We start from the raw sequence: 15289 nt of genomic DNA on the forward strand, positions 1-15289 counted from the left end.
GAAAATGGGGTCCTCTAGGTGAAGGCCACAAAGTTCAATGAAGACAGAGTATTCCTTGGACCCAAATACCTGAAGTCATACTATAAGTGTGTGAAGCCAATGGACTCCCATAAGTGAAGAACAAGATTTTCCGGGGCCTCCATTCTCAAAAACTTTGGTTTTGCTACATCACAAAAGGTTAGTGCAGAAATATTCTGAGTAAATGTTGAAAGGGTTGTTCCAAAAATTTGCGTGTGGACCTATAGCTCTCACCATCTTGTGCATGGGTCCTAAATTATATGAAAACTGGTTAAAACGTGACTCTGCATTCTGTGGCAGAGACATACCTATTTGGTGATGGATAGGATGGCTGTAGGGGTAATGGAGGAGGCCATTGATTTTTTTTTATAGGTGCTTTTTTGCCAGTTTTCGAATAATTTAGGAAAATGCTTCTTGAGTAAATTTAGACTAGGCCAAATGCTCAAGATGGTTTTGCATTTGTCCTTATTGTGCACTGTTATGCAACATAAATGTAAGTTCCTTTATAGGTCAATTTTTGGAAGCCAAAGTATTGTGGTTAATTTCCTGGGACCCCATTGAAAGCAGTCATACTATGAGTGTGTGAAGAAAATGGGGTCCTATAGGTGAAAAGCACAATGACCATGGAAGACGGAGCATTGTGTTCAAGTTCCTGGGACCCCATTCAGAGCAGTCATACTATGAGTGTGTGAAGAAAATGGGGTTCCATAGGTGAAGGCCACAATGACCAAAACAGAGCATTCTGTGCAAGTTCCTGGGACCCCATTCAGAGCAGTCATACTAGGAGTGTGTGAAGAAAATGGGGTTCCATAGGTGAAGGCCACAATGACCAAAACAGAGCATTGTGTGCAAGTTCCTGGGACCCCATTCAGAGCAGTCATACTATGAGTGTGTGAAGAAAATGGGGTCTTCTAGGTGAAGGCCACAAAGTTCAATGAAGACAGAGTATTCCTTGGACCCAAATACCTGAAGTCATACTATAAGTGTGTGAAGCCAATGGACTCCCATAAGTGAAGAACAAGATTTTCCGTGGCCTCCATTCTCAAAAACTTTGGTTTTGCTACATCACAAAAGGTTAGTGCAGAAATATTCTGAGTAAATGTTGGAAGGGTTGTTCCAAAAATTTGCGTGTGGAGCTATAGCTCTCACCATCTTGTGCATGGGTCCTAAATTATATGAAAACTGGTTAAAACGTGACTCTGCATTCTGTGGCAGAGACATACCTATTTGGTGATGGATAGGATGGCTGTAGGGCTAATGGAGGAGGCCATTGATTTTTTTTTATAGGTGCTTTTTTGCCAGTTTTCGAATAATTTCTGAAAATGCTTCTTGAGTAAATTTAGACTAGGCCAAATGCTCAAGATGGTTTTGCATTTGTCCTTATTGTGCACTGTTATGCAACATAAATGTAAGTTCCTTTATAAGTCAATTTTTGGAAGCCAAAGTATTGTGGTTAATTTCCTGGGACCCCATTGAAAGCAGTCATACTATGAGTGTGTGAAGAAAATAGGGTCCTATAGGTGAAAAGCACAATGACCATGGAAGACGGAGCATTGTGTGCAAGTTCCTGGGACCCCATTCAGAGCAGTCATACTATGAGTGTGTGAAGAAAATGGGGTTCCATAGGTGAAGGCCACAAAGTTTAATGAAGACAGAGTATTCCTAGGACCCAAATACTTGAAGTCATACTATGTGTGTTAAGACCATGGACTCCCATAAGTGAAGATCAAGATTTTCCGTTGCCTCCATTCTGAGTAACCTTGGTTTTGCTACATCACAAAAGGTTAGTGCAGAAATATTCTGAGTAAATGTTGAAAGGGTTGTTCCAAAAATTTGCGTGTGGAGCTATAGCTCTCACCATCTTGTGCATGGGTCCTAAATTATATGAAAACTGGTTAAAACGTGACTCTGCATTCTGTGGCAGAGACATACCTATTTGGTGATGGATAGGATAGCTGTAGGGGTAATGGAGGAGGCCATTGATTTTTTTTTATAGGTGCTTTTTTGCCAGTTTTCGAATAATTTAGGAAAATGCTTCTTGAGTAAATTTAGACTAGGCCAAATGCTCAAGATGGTTTTGCATTTGTCCTTATTGTGCACTGTTATGCAACATAAATGTAAGTTCCTTTATAGGTCAATTTTTGGAAGCCAAAGTATTGTGGTTAATTTCCTGGGACCCCATTGAAAGCAGTCATACTATGAGTGTGTGAAGAAAATGGGGTCCTATAGGTGAAAAGCACAATGACCATGGAAGACGGAGCATTGTGTTCAAGTTCCTGGGACCCCATTCAGAGCAGTCATACTATGAGTGTGTGAAGAAAATGGGGTTCCATAGGTGAAGGCCACAATGACCAAAACAGAGCATTGTGTGCAAGTTCCTGGGACCCCATTCAGAGCAGTCATACTATGAGTGTGTGAAGAAAATGGGGTTCCATAGGTGAAGGCCACAATGACCAAAACAGAGCATTGTGTGCAACTTCCTGGGACCCCATTCAGAGCAGTCATACTATGAGTGTGTGAAGAAAATGGGGTCCTCTAGGTGAAGGCCACAAAGTTCAATGAAGACAGAGTATTCCTTGGACCCAAATACCTGAAGTCATACTATAAGTGTGTGAAGCCAATGGACTCCCATAAGTGAAGAACAAGATTTTCCGGGGCCTCCATTCTCAAAAACTTTGGTTTTGCTACATCACAAAAGGTTAGTGCAGAAATATTCTGAGTAAATGTTGGAAGGGTTGTTCCAAAAATTTGCGTGTGGAGCTATAGCTCTCACCATCTTGTGCATGGGTCCTAAATTATATGAAAACTGGTTAAAACGTGACTCTGCATTCTGTGGCAGAGACATACCTATTTGGTGATGGATAGGATGGCTGTAGGGGTAATGGAGGAGGCCATTGATTTTTTTTTATAGGTGCTTTTTTGCCAGTTTTCGAATAATTTAGGAAAATGCTTCTTGGGTAAATTTAGACTAGGCCAAATGCTCAAGATGGTTTTGCATTTGTCCTTATTGTGCACTGTTATGCAACATAAATGTAAGTTCCTTTATAGGTCAATTTTTGGAAGCCAAAGTATTGTGGTTAATTTCCTGGGACCCCATTGAAAGCAGTCATACTATGAGTGTGTGAAGAACATGGGGTCCTATAGGTGAAAAGCACAATGACCATGGAAGACGGAGCATTGTGTTCAAGTTCCTGGGACCCCATTCAGAGCAGTCATACTATGAGTGTGTGAAGAAAATGGGGTTCCATAGGTGAAGGCCACAATGACCAAAACAGAGCATTGTGTGCAAGTTCCTGGGACCCCATTCAGAGCAGTCATACTAGGAGTGTGTGAAGAAAATGGGGTTCCATAGGTGAAGGCCACAATGACCAAAACAGAGCATTGTGTGCAAGTTCCTGGGACCCCATTCAGAGCAGTCATACTATGAGTGTGTGAAGAAAATGGGGTCTTCTAGGTGAAGGCCACAAAGTTCAATGAAGACAGAGTATTCCTTGGACCCAAATACCTGAAGTCATACTATAAGTGTGTGAAGCCAATGGACTCCCATAAGTGAAAAACAAGATTTTCCGTGGCCTCCATTCTCAAAAACTTTGGTTTTGCTACATCACAAAAGGTTAGTGCAGAAATATTCTGAGTAAATGTTGGAAGGGTTGTTCCAAAAATTTGCGTGTGGAGCTATAGCTCTCACCATCTTGTGCATGGGTCCTAAATTATATGAAAACTGGTTAAAACGTGACTCTGCATTCTGTGGCAGAGACATACCTATTTGGTGATGGATAGGATGGCTGTAGGGGTAATGGAGGAGGCCATTGATTTTTTTTTATAGGTGCTTTTTTGCCAGTTTTCGAATAATTTCTGAAAATGCTTCTTGAGTAAATTTAGACTAGGCCAAATGCTCAAGATGGTTTTGCATTTGTCCTTATTGTGCACTGTTATGCAACATAAATGTAAGTTCCTTTATAAGTCAATTTTTGGAAGCCAAAGTATTGTGGTTAATTTCCTGGGACCCCATTGAAAGCAGTCATACTATGAGTGTGTGAAGAAAATAGGGTCCTATAGGTGAAAAGCACAATGACCATGGAAGACGGAGCATTGTGTGCAAGTTCCTTGGACCCCATTCAGAGCAGTCATACTATGAGTGTGTGAAGAAAATGGGGTTCCATAGGTGAAGGCCACAAAGTTTAATGAAGACAGAGTATTCCTAGGACCCAAATACTTGAAGTCATACTATGTGTGTGAAGACCATGGACTCCCATAAGTGAAGATCAAGATTTTCCGTTGCCTCCATTCTGAGTAACCTTAGTTTTGCTACATCACAAAAGGTTAGTGCAGAAATATTCTGAGTAAATGTTGAAAGGGTTGTTCCAAAAATTTGCGTGTGGAGCTATAGCTCTCACCATCTTGTGCATGGGTCCTAAATTATATGAAAACTGGTTAAAACGTGACTCTGCATTCTGTGGCAGAGACATACCTATTTGCTGATGGATAGGATGGCTGTAGGGGTAATGGAGGAGGCCATTGATTTTTTTTTATAGGTGCTTTTTTGCCAGTTTTCGAATAATTTAGGAAAATGCTTCTTGAGTAAATTTAGACTAGGCCAAATGCTCAAGATGGTTTTGCATTTGTCCTTATTGTGCACTGTTATGCAACATAAATGTAAGTTCCTTTATAGGTCAATTTTTGGAAGCCAAAGTATTGTGGTTAATTTCCTGGGACCCCATTGAAAGCAGTCATACTTTGAGTGTGTGAAGAAAATGGGGTCCTATAGGTGAAAAGCACAATGACCATGGAAGACGGAGCATTGTGTTCAAGTTCCTGGGACCCCATTCAGAGCAGTCATACTATGAGTGTGTGAAAAAAATGGGGTTCCATAGGTGAAGGCCACAATGACCAAAACAGAGCATTGTGTGCAAGTTCCTGGGACCCCATTCAGAGCAGTCATACTAGGAGTGTGTGAAGAAAATGGGGTTCCATAGGTGAAGGCCACAATGACCAAAACAGAGCATTGTGTGCAAGTTCCTGGGACCCCATTCAGAGCAGTCATACTATGAGTGTGTGAAGAAAATGGGGTCCTCTAGCTGAAGGCCACAAAGTTCAATGAAGACAGAGTATTCCTTGGACCCAAATACCTGAAGTCATACTATAAGTGTGTGAAGCCAATGGACTCCCATAAGTGAAGAACAAGATTTTCCGGGGCCTCCATTCTCAAAAACTTTGGTTTTGCTACATCACAAAAGGTTAGTGCAGAAATATTCTGAGTAAATGTTGGAAGGGTTGTTCCAAAAATTTGCGTGTGGAGCTATAGCTCTCACCATCTTGTGCATGGGTCCTAAATTATATGAAAACTGGTTAAAACGTGACTCTGCATTCTGTGGCAGAGACATACCTATTTGGTGATGGATAGGATGGCTGTAGGGGTAATGGAGGAGGCCATTGATTTTTTTTTATAGGTCCTTTTTTGCCAGTTTTCGAATAATTTAGGAAAATGCTTCTTGAGTAAATTTAGACTAGGCAAATGCTCAAGATGGTTTTCCATTTGTCCTTATTGTGCACTGTTATGCAACATAAATGTAAGTTCCTTTATAGGTCAATTTTTGGAAGCCAAAGTATTGTGGTTAATTTCCTGAGACCCCATTGAAAGCAGTCATACTATGAGTGTGTGAAGAAAATGGGGTCCTATAGGTGAAAAGCACAATGACCATGGAAGACGGAGCATTGTGTGCAAGTTCCTGGGACCCCATTCAGAGCAGTCATACTATGAGTGTGTGAAGAAAATGGGGTTCCATAGGTGAAGGCCACAAAGTTTAATGAAGACAGAGTATTCCTAGGACCCAAATACTTGAAGTCATACTATGTGTGTGAAGACCATGGACTCCCATAAGTGAAGATCAAGATTCTCCGTTGCCTCCATTCTGAGTAACCTTGGTTTTGCTACATCACAAAAGGTTAGTTCAGAAATATTCTGAGTAAATGTTGAAAGGGTTGTTCCAAAAATTTGCGTGTGGAGCTATAGCTCTCACCATCTTGTGCATGGGTCCTAAATTATATGAAAACTGGTTAAAACGTGACTCTGCATTCTGTGGCAGAGACATACCTATTTGGTGATGGATAGGATGGCTGTAGGGGTAATGGAGGAGGCCATTGATTTTTTTTTATAGGTGCTTTTTTGCCAGTTTTCGAATAATTTAGGAAAATGCTTCTTGAGTAAATTTAGACTAGGCCAAATGCTCAAGATGGTTTTGCATTTGTCCTTATTGTGCACTGTTATGCAACATAAATGTAAGTTCCTTTATAGGTCAATTTTTGGAAGCCAAAGTATTGTGGTTAATTTCCTGGGACCCCATTGAAAGCAGTCATACTATGAGTGTGTGAAGAAAATGGGGTCCTATAGGTGAAAAGCACAATGACCATGGAAGACGGAGCATTGTGTGCAAGTTCCTGGTACCCCATTCAGAGCAGTCATACTATGAGTGTGTGAAGAAAATGGGGTTCCATAGGTGAAGGCCACAATGACAAAAACAGAGCATTTTGTGCAAGTTCCTGGGACCCCATTCAGAGCAGTCATACTATGAGTGTGTGAAGAAAATGGGGTTCCATAGGTGAAGGCCACAATGACCAAAACAGAGCATTGTGTGCAACTTCCTGGGACCCCATTCAGAGCAGTCATACTATGAGTGTGTGAAGAAAATGGGGTTCCATAGGTGAAGGCCACAATGACCAAAACAGAGCATTGTGTGCAAGTTCCTGGGACCCCATTCAGAGCAGTCATACTATGAGTGTGTGAAGAAAATGGGGTCCTCTAGGTGAAGGCCACAAAGTTCAATGAAGACAGAGTATTCCTTGGACCCAAATACCTGAAGTCATACTATAAGTGTGTGAAGCCAATGGACTCCCATAAGTGAAGAACAAGATTTTCCGTGGCCTCCATTCTCAAAAACTTTGGTTTTGCTACATCACAAAAGGTTAGTGCAGAAATATTCTGAGTAAATGTTGGAAGGGTTGTTCCAAAAATTTGCGTGTGGAGCTATAGCTCTCACCATCTTGTGCATGGGTCCTAAATTATATGAAAACTGGTTAAAACGTGACTCTGCATTCTGTGGCAGAGACATACCTATTTGGTGATGGATAGGATGGCTGTAGGGGTAATGGAGGAGGCCATTGATTTTTTTTTATAGGTGCTTTTTTGCAAGTTTTCGAATAATTTAGGAAAATGCATCTTGAGTAAATTTAGACTAGGCCAAATGCTCAAGATGGTTTTGCATTTGTCCTCATTGTGCACTGTTATGCAACATAAATGTAAGTTCCTTTATAAGTCAATTTTTGGAAGCCAAAGTATTGTGGTTAATTTCCTGGGACCCCATTGAAAGCAGTCATACTATAAGTGTGTGAAGAAAATGGGGTCCTATAGGTGAAAAGCACAATGACCATGGAAGACGGAGCATTGTGTGCAAGTTCCTTGGACCCCATTCAGAGCAGTCATACTATGAGTGTGTGAAGAAAATGGGGTTCCATAGGTGAAGGCCACAAAGTTTAATGAAGACAGAGTATTCCTAGGACCCAAATACTTGAAGTCATACTATGTGTGTGAAGACCATGGACTCCCATAAGTGAAGATCAAGATTTTCCGTTGCCTCCATTCTGAGTAACCTTAGTTTTGCTACATCACAAAAGGTTAGTGCAGAAATATTCTGAGTAAATGTTGAAAGGGTTGTTCCAAAAATTTGCGTGTGGAGCTATAGCTCTCACCATCTTGTGCATGGGTCCTAAATTATATGAAAACTGGTTAAAACGTGACTCTGTATTCTGTGGCAGAGACATACCTATTTGCTGATGGATAGGATGGCTGTAGGGGTAATGGAGGAGGCCATTGATTTTTTTTTATAGGTGCTTTTTTGCCAGTTTTCGAATAATTTAGGAAAATGCTTCTTGAGTAAATTTAGACTAGGCCAAATGCTCAAGATGGTTTTGCATTTGTCCTTATTGTGCACTGTTATGCAACATAAATGTAAGTTCCTTTATAGGTCAATTTTTGGAAGCCAAAGTATTGTGGTTAATTTCCTGGGACCCCATTGAAAGCAGTCATACTTTGAGTGTGTGAAGAAAATGGGGTCCTATAGGTGAAAAGCACAATGACCATGGAAGACGGAGCATTGTGTTCAAGTTCCTGGGACCCCATTCAGAGCAGTCATACTATGAGTGTGTGAAAAAAATGGGGTTCCATAGGTGAAGGCCACAATGACCAAAACAGAGCATTGTGTGCAAGTTCCTGGGACCCCATTCAGAGCAGTCATACTAGGAGTGTGTGAAGAAAATGGGGTTCCATAGGTGAAGGCCACAATGACCAAAACAGAGCATTGTGTGCAAGTTCCTGGGACCCCATTCAGAGCAGTCATACTATGAGTGTGTGAAGAAAATGGGGTCCTCTAGCTGAAGGCCACAAAGTTCAATGAAGACAGAGTATTCCTTGGACCCAAATACGTGAAGTCATACTATAAGTGTGTGAAGCCAATGGACTCCCATAAGTGAAGAACAAGATTTTCCGGGGCCTCCATTCTCAAAAACTTTGGTTTTGCTACATCACAAAAGGTTAGTGCAGAAATATTCTGAGTAAATGTTGGAAGGGTTGTTCCAAAAATTTGCGTGTGGAGCTATAGCTCTCACCATCTTGTGCATGGGTCCTAAATTATATGAAAACTGGTTAAAACGTGACTCTGCATTCTGTGGCAGAGACATACCTATTTGGTGATGGATAGGAGGGCTGTAGGGGTAATGGAGGAGGCCATTGATTTTTTTTTATAGGTGCTTTTTTGCCAGTTTTCGAATAATTTAGGAAAATGCTTCTTGAGTAAATTTAGACTAGGCAAATGCTCAAGATGGTTTTCCATTTGTCCTTATTGTGCACTGTTATGCAACATAAATGTAAGTTCCTTTATAGGTCAATTTTTGGAAGCCAAAGTATTGTGGTTAATTTCCTGAGACCCCATTGAAAGCAGTCATACTATGAGTGTGTGAAGAAAATGGGGTCCTATAGGTGAAAAGCACAATGACCATGGAAGACGGAGCATTGTGTGCAAGTTCCTGGGACCCCATTCAGAGCAGTCATACTATGAGTGTGTGAAGAAAATGGGGTTCCATAGGTGAAGGCCACAATGACCAAAACAGAGCATTGTGTGCAACTTCCTGGGACCCCATTCAGAGCAGTCATACTATGAGTGTGTGAAGAAAATGGGGTTCCATAGGTGAAGGCCACAATGACCAAAACAGAGCATTGTGTGCAAGTTCCTGGGACCCCATTCAGAGCAGTCATACTATGAGTGTGTGAAGAAAATGGGGTCCTCTAGGTGAAGGCCACAAAGTTCAATGAAGACAGAGTATTCCTTGGACCCAAATACCTGAAGTCATACTATAAGTGTGTGAAGCCAATGGACTCCCATAAGTGAAGAACAAGATTTTCCGGGGCCTCCATTCTCAAAAACTTTGGTTTTGCTACATCACAAAAGGTTAGTGCAGAAATATTCTGAGTAAATGTTGGAAGGGTTGTTCCAAAAATTTGCGTGTGGAGCTATAGCTCTCACCATCTTGTGCATGGGTCCTAAATTATATGAAAACTGGTTAAAATGTGACTCTGCATTCTGTGGCAGAGACATACCTATTTGGTGATGGATAGGATGGCTGTAGGGGTAATGGAGGAGGCCATTGATTTTTTTTTATAGGTGCTTTTTTGCCAGTTTTCGAATAATTTAGGAAAATGCTTCTTGAGTAAATTTAGACTAGGCCAAATGCTCAAGATGGTTTTGCATTTGTCCTTATTGTGCACTGTTATGCAACATAAATGTAAGTTCCTTTATAGGTCAATTTTTGGAAGCCAAAGTATTGTGGTTAATTTCCTGGGACCCCATTGAAAGCAGTCATACTATAAGTGTGTGAAGAAAATGGGGTCCTATAGGTGAAAAGCACAATGACCATGGAAGACGGAGCATTGTGTGCAAGTTCCTGGGTCCCCATTCAGAGCAGTCATACTATGAGTGTGTGAAGAAAATGGGGTTCCATAGGTGAAGGCCACAAAGTTTAATGAAGACAGAGTATTCCTAGGACCCAAATACTTGAAGTCATACTATGTGTGTGAAGACCATGGACTCCCATAAGTGAAGATCAAGATTTTCCGTTGCCTCCATTCTGAGTAACCTTGGTTTTGCTATATCACAAAAGGTTAGTGCAGAAATATTCTGAGTAAATGTTGAAAGGGTTGTTCCAAAAATTTGCTTCTGGAGCTATAGCTCTCACCATCTTGTGCATGGGTCCTAAATTATATGAAAACTGGTTAAAACGTGACTCTGCATTCTGTGGCAGAGACATACCTATTTGGTGATGGATAGGATGGCTGTAGGGGTAATGGAGGAGGCCATTGATTTTTTTTTATAGGTGCTTTTTTGCCAGTTTTCGAATAATTTAGGAAAATGCTTCTTGAGTAAATTTAGACTAGGCCAAATGCTCAAGATGGTTTTGCATTTGTCCTTATTGTGCACTGTTATGCAACATAAATGTAAGTTCCTTTATAGGTCAATTTTTGGAAGCCAAAGTATTGTGGTTAATTTCCTGGGACCCCATTGAAAGCAGTCATACTATGAGTGTGTGAAGAAAATGGGGTTCCATAGGTGAAGGCCACAATGACCAAAACAGAGCATTGTGTGCAAGTTCCTGGGACCCCATTCAGAGCAGTCATACTATGAGTGTGTGAAGAAAATGGGGTTCCATAGGTGAAGGCCACAATGACCAAAACAGAGCATTGTGTGCAAGTTCCTGGGACCCCATTCAGAGCAGTCATACTATGAGTGTGTGAAGAAAATGGGGTTCCATAGGTGAAGGCCACAATGACCAAAACAGAGCATTGTGTGCAACTTCCTGGGACCCCATTCAGAGCAGTCATACTATGAGTGTGTGAAGAAAATGGGGTCCTCTAGGTGAAGGCCACAAAGTTCAATGAAGACAGAGTATTCCTTGGACCCAAATACCTGAAGTCATACTATAAGTGTGTGAAGCCAATGGACTCCCATAAGTGAAGAACAAGATTTTCCGTGGCCTCCATTCTCAAAAACTTTGGTTTTGCTACATCACAAAAGGTTAGTGCAGAAATATTCTGAGTAAATGTTGGAAGGGTTGTTCCAAAAATTTGCGTGTGGAGCTATAGCTCTCACCATCTTGTGCATGGGTCCTAAATTATATGAAAACTGGTTAAAACGTGACTCTGCATTCTGTGGCAGAGACATACCTATTTGGTGATGGATAGGATGGCTGTAGGGGTAATGGAGGAGGCCATTGATTTTTTTTTATAGGTGCTTTTTTGCCAGTTTTCGAATAATTTAGGAAAATGCTTCTTGAGTAAATTTAGACTAGGCCAAATGCTCAAGATGGTTTTGCATTTGTCCTTATTGTGCACTGTTATGCAACATAAATGTAAGTTCCTTTATAGGTCAATTTTTGGAAGCCAAAGTATTGTGGTTAATTTCCTGGGACCCCATTGAAAGCAGTTATACTATGAGTGTGTGAAGAAAATGGGGTCCTATAGGTGAAAAGCACAATGACCATGGAAGACGGAGCATTGTGTGCAAGTTCCTGGGACCCCATTCAGAGCAGTCATACTATGAGTGTGTGAAGAAAATGGGGTTCCATAGGTGAAGGCCACAATGACCAAAACAGAGCATTGTGTGCAAGTTCCTGGGACCCCATTCAGAGCAGTCATACTATGAGTGTGTGAAGAAAATGGGGTTCCATAGGTGAAGGCCACAATGACCAAAACAGAGCATTGTGTGCAAGTTCCTGGGACCCCATTCAGAGCAGTCATACTATGAGTGTGTGAAGAAAATGGGGTTCCATAGGTGAAGGCCACAATGACCAAAACAGAGCATTGTGTGCAACTTCCTGGGACCCCATTCAGAGCAGTCATACTATGAGTGTGTGAAGAAAATGGGGTCCTCTAGGTGAAGGCCACAAAGTTCAATGAAGACAGAGTATTCCTTGGACCCAAATACCTGAAGTCATACTATAAGTGTGTGAAGCCAATAGACTCCCATAAGTGAAGAACAAGATTTTCCGTGGCCTCCATTCTCAAAAACTTTGGTTTTGCTACATCACAAAAGGTTAGTGCAGAAATATTCTGAGTAAATGTTGGAAGGGTTGTTCCAAAAATTTGCGTGTGCAACTATAGCTCTCACCATCTTGTGCATGGGTCCTAAATTATATGAAAACTGGTTAAAACGTGACTCTGCATTCTGTGGCAGAGACATACCTATTTGGTGATGGATAGGATGGCTGTAGGGGTAATGGAGGAGGCCATTGATTTTTTTTTATAGGTGCTTTTTTGCCAGTTTTCGAATAATTTAGGAAAATGCTTTTTGAGTAAATTTAGACTAGGCCAAATGCTCAAGATGGTTTTGCATTTGTCCTCATTGTGCACTGTTATGCAACATAAATGTAAGTTCCTTTATAAGTCAATTTTTGGAAGCCAAAGTATTGTGGTTAATTTCCTGGGACCCCATTGAAAGCAGTCATACTATGAGTGTGTGAAGAAAATGGGGTCCTATAGGTGAAAAGCACAATGACCATGGAAGACGGAGCATTGTGTGCAAGTTCCTGGGACCCCATTCAGAGCAGTCATACTATGAGTGTGTGAAGAAAATGGGGTTCCATAGGTGAAGGCCACAATGACCAAAACAGAGCATTGTGTGCAAGTTCCTGGGACCCCATTCAGAGCAGTCATACTATGAGTGTGTGAAGAAAATGGGGTTCCATAGGTGAAGGCCACAATGACCAAAACAGAGCATTGTGTGCAAGTTCCTGGGACCCCATTCAGAGCAGTCATACTATGAGTGTGTGAAGAAAATGGGGTTCCATAGGTGAAGGCCACAAAGTTTAATGAAGACAGAGTATTCCTAGGACCCAAATACTTGAAGTCATACTATGTGTGTGAAGACCATGGACTCCCATAAGTGAAGATCAAGATTTTCCGTTGCCTCCATTCTGAGTAACCTTGGTTTTGCTACATCACAAAAGGTTAGTTCAGAAATATTCTGAGTAAATGTTGAAAGGGTTGTTCCAAAAATTTGCGTGTGGAGCTATAGCTCTCACCATCTTGTGCATGGGTCCTAAATTATATGAAAACTGGTTAAAATGTGACTCTGCATTCTGTGGCAGAGACATACCTATTTGGTGATGGATAGGATGGCTGTAGGGGTAATGGAGGAGGCCATTGATTTTTTTTTATAGGTGCTTTTTTGCCAGTTTTCGAATAATTTAGGAAAATGCTTCTTGAGTAAATTTAGACTAGGCCAAATGCTCAAGATGGTTTTGCATTTGTCCTTATTGTGCACTGTTATGCAACATAAATGTAAGTTCCTTTATAGGTCAATTTTTGGAAGCCAAAGTATTGTGGTTAATTTCCTGGGACCCCATTGAAAGCAGTCATACTATAAGTGTGTGAAGAAAATGGGGTCCTATAGGTGAAAAGCACAATGACCATGGAAGACGGAGCATTGTGTGCAAGTTCCTGGGTCCCCATTCAGAGCAGTCATACTATGAGTGTGTGAAGAAAATGGGGTTCCATAGGTGAAGGCCACAAAGTTTAATGAAGACAGAGTATTCCTAGGACCCAAATACTTGAAGTCATACAATGTGTGTGAAGACCATGGACTCCCATAAGTGAAGATCAAGATTTTCCGTTGCCTCCATTCTGAGTAACCTTGGTTTTGCTACATCACAAAAGGTTAGTGCAGAAATATTCTGAGTAAATGTTGAAAGGGTTGTTCCAAAAATTTGCTTCTGGAGCTATAGCTCTCACCATCTTGTGCATGGGTCCTAAATTATATGAAAACTGGTTAAAACGTGACTCTGCATTCTGTGGCAGAGACATACCTATTTGGTGATGGATAGGATGGCTGTAGGGGTAATGGAGGAGGCCATTGATTTTTTTTTATAGGTGCTTTTTTGCCAGTTTTCGAATAATTTAGGAAAATGCTTCTTGAGTAAATTTAGACTAGGCCAAATGCTCAAGATGGTTTTGCATTTGTCCTTATTGTGCACTGTTATGCAACATAAATGTAAGTTCCTTTATAGGTCAATTTTTGGAAGCCAAAGTATTGTGGTTAATTTCCTGGGACCCCATTGAAAGCAGTCATACTATGAGTGTGTGAAGAAAATGGGGTTCCATAGGTGAAGGCCACAATGACCAAAACAGAGCATTGTGTGCAAGTTCCTGGGACCCCATTCAGAGCAGTCATACTATGAGTGTGTGAAGAAAATGGGGTTCCATAGGTGAAGGCCACAATGACCAAAACAGAGCATTGTGTGCAACTTCCTGGGACCCCATTCAGAGCAGTCATACTATGAGTGTGTGAAGAAAATGGGGTTCCATAGGTGCAGGCCACAATGACCAAAACAGAGCATTGTGTGCAACTTCCTGGGACCCCATTCAGAGCAGTCATACTATGAGTGTGTGAAGAAAATGGGGTCCTCTAGGTGAAGGCCACAAAGTTCAATGAAGACAGAGTATTCCTTGGACCCAAATACCTGAAGTCATACTATAAGTGTGTGAAGCCAATGGACTCCCATAAGTGAAGAACAAGATTTTCCGTGGCCTCCATTCTCAAAAACTTTGGTTTTGCTACATCACAAAAGGTTAGTGCAGAAATATTCTGAGTAAATGTTGGAAGGGTTGTTCCAAAAATTTGCGTGTGGAGCTATAGCTCTCACCATCTTGTGCATGGGTCCTAAATTATATGAAAACTGGTTAAAACGTGACTCTGCATTCTGTGGCAGAGACATACCTATTTGGTGATGGATAGGATGGCTGTAGGGGTAATGGAGGAGGCCATTGATTTTTTTTTATAGGTGCTTTTTTGCCAGTTTTCGAATAATTTCTGAAAATGCTTCTTGAGTAAATTTAGACTAGGCCAAATGCTCAAGATGGTTTTGCATTTGTCCTTATTGTGCACTGTTATGCAACATAAATGTAAGTTCCTTTATAAGTCAATTTTTGGAAGCCAAAGTATTGTGGTTAATTTCCTGGGACCCCATTGAAAGCAGTCATACTATGAGTGTGTGAAGAAAATAGGGTCCTATAGGTGAAAAGCACAATGACCATGGAAGACGGAGCATTGTGTGCAAGTTCCTTGGACCCCATTCAGAGCAGTCATACTATGAGTGTGTGAAGAAAATGGGGTTCCATAGGTGAAGGCCACAAAGTTTAATGAAGACAGAGTATTCCTAGGACCCAAAT

Source organism: Eleutherodactylus coqui, chromosome 12, assembly GCF_035609145.1.
Source record: "Eleutherodactylus coqui strain aEleCoq1 chromosome 12, aEleCoq1.hap1, whole genome shotgun sequence".
Taxonomy (NCBI): Eukaryota; Metazoa; Chordata; class Amphibia; order Anura; family Eleutherodactylidae; genus Eleutherodactylus; species Eleutherodactylus coqui.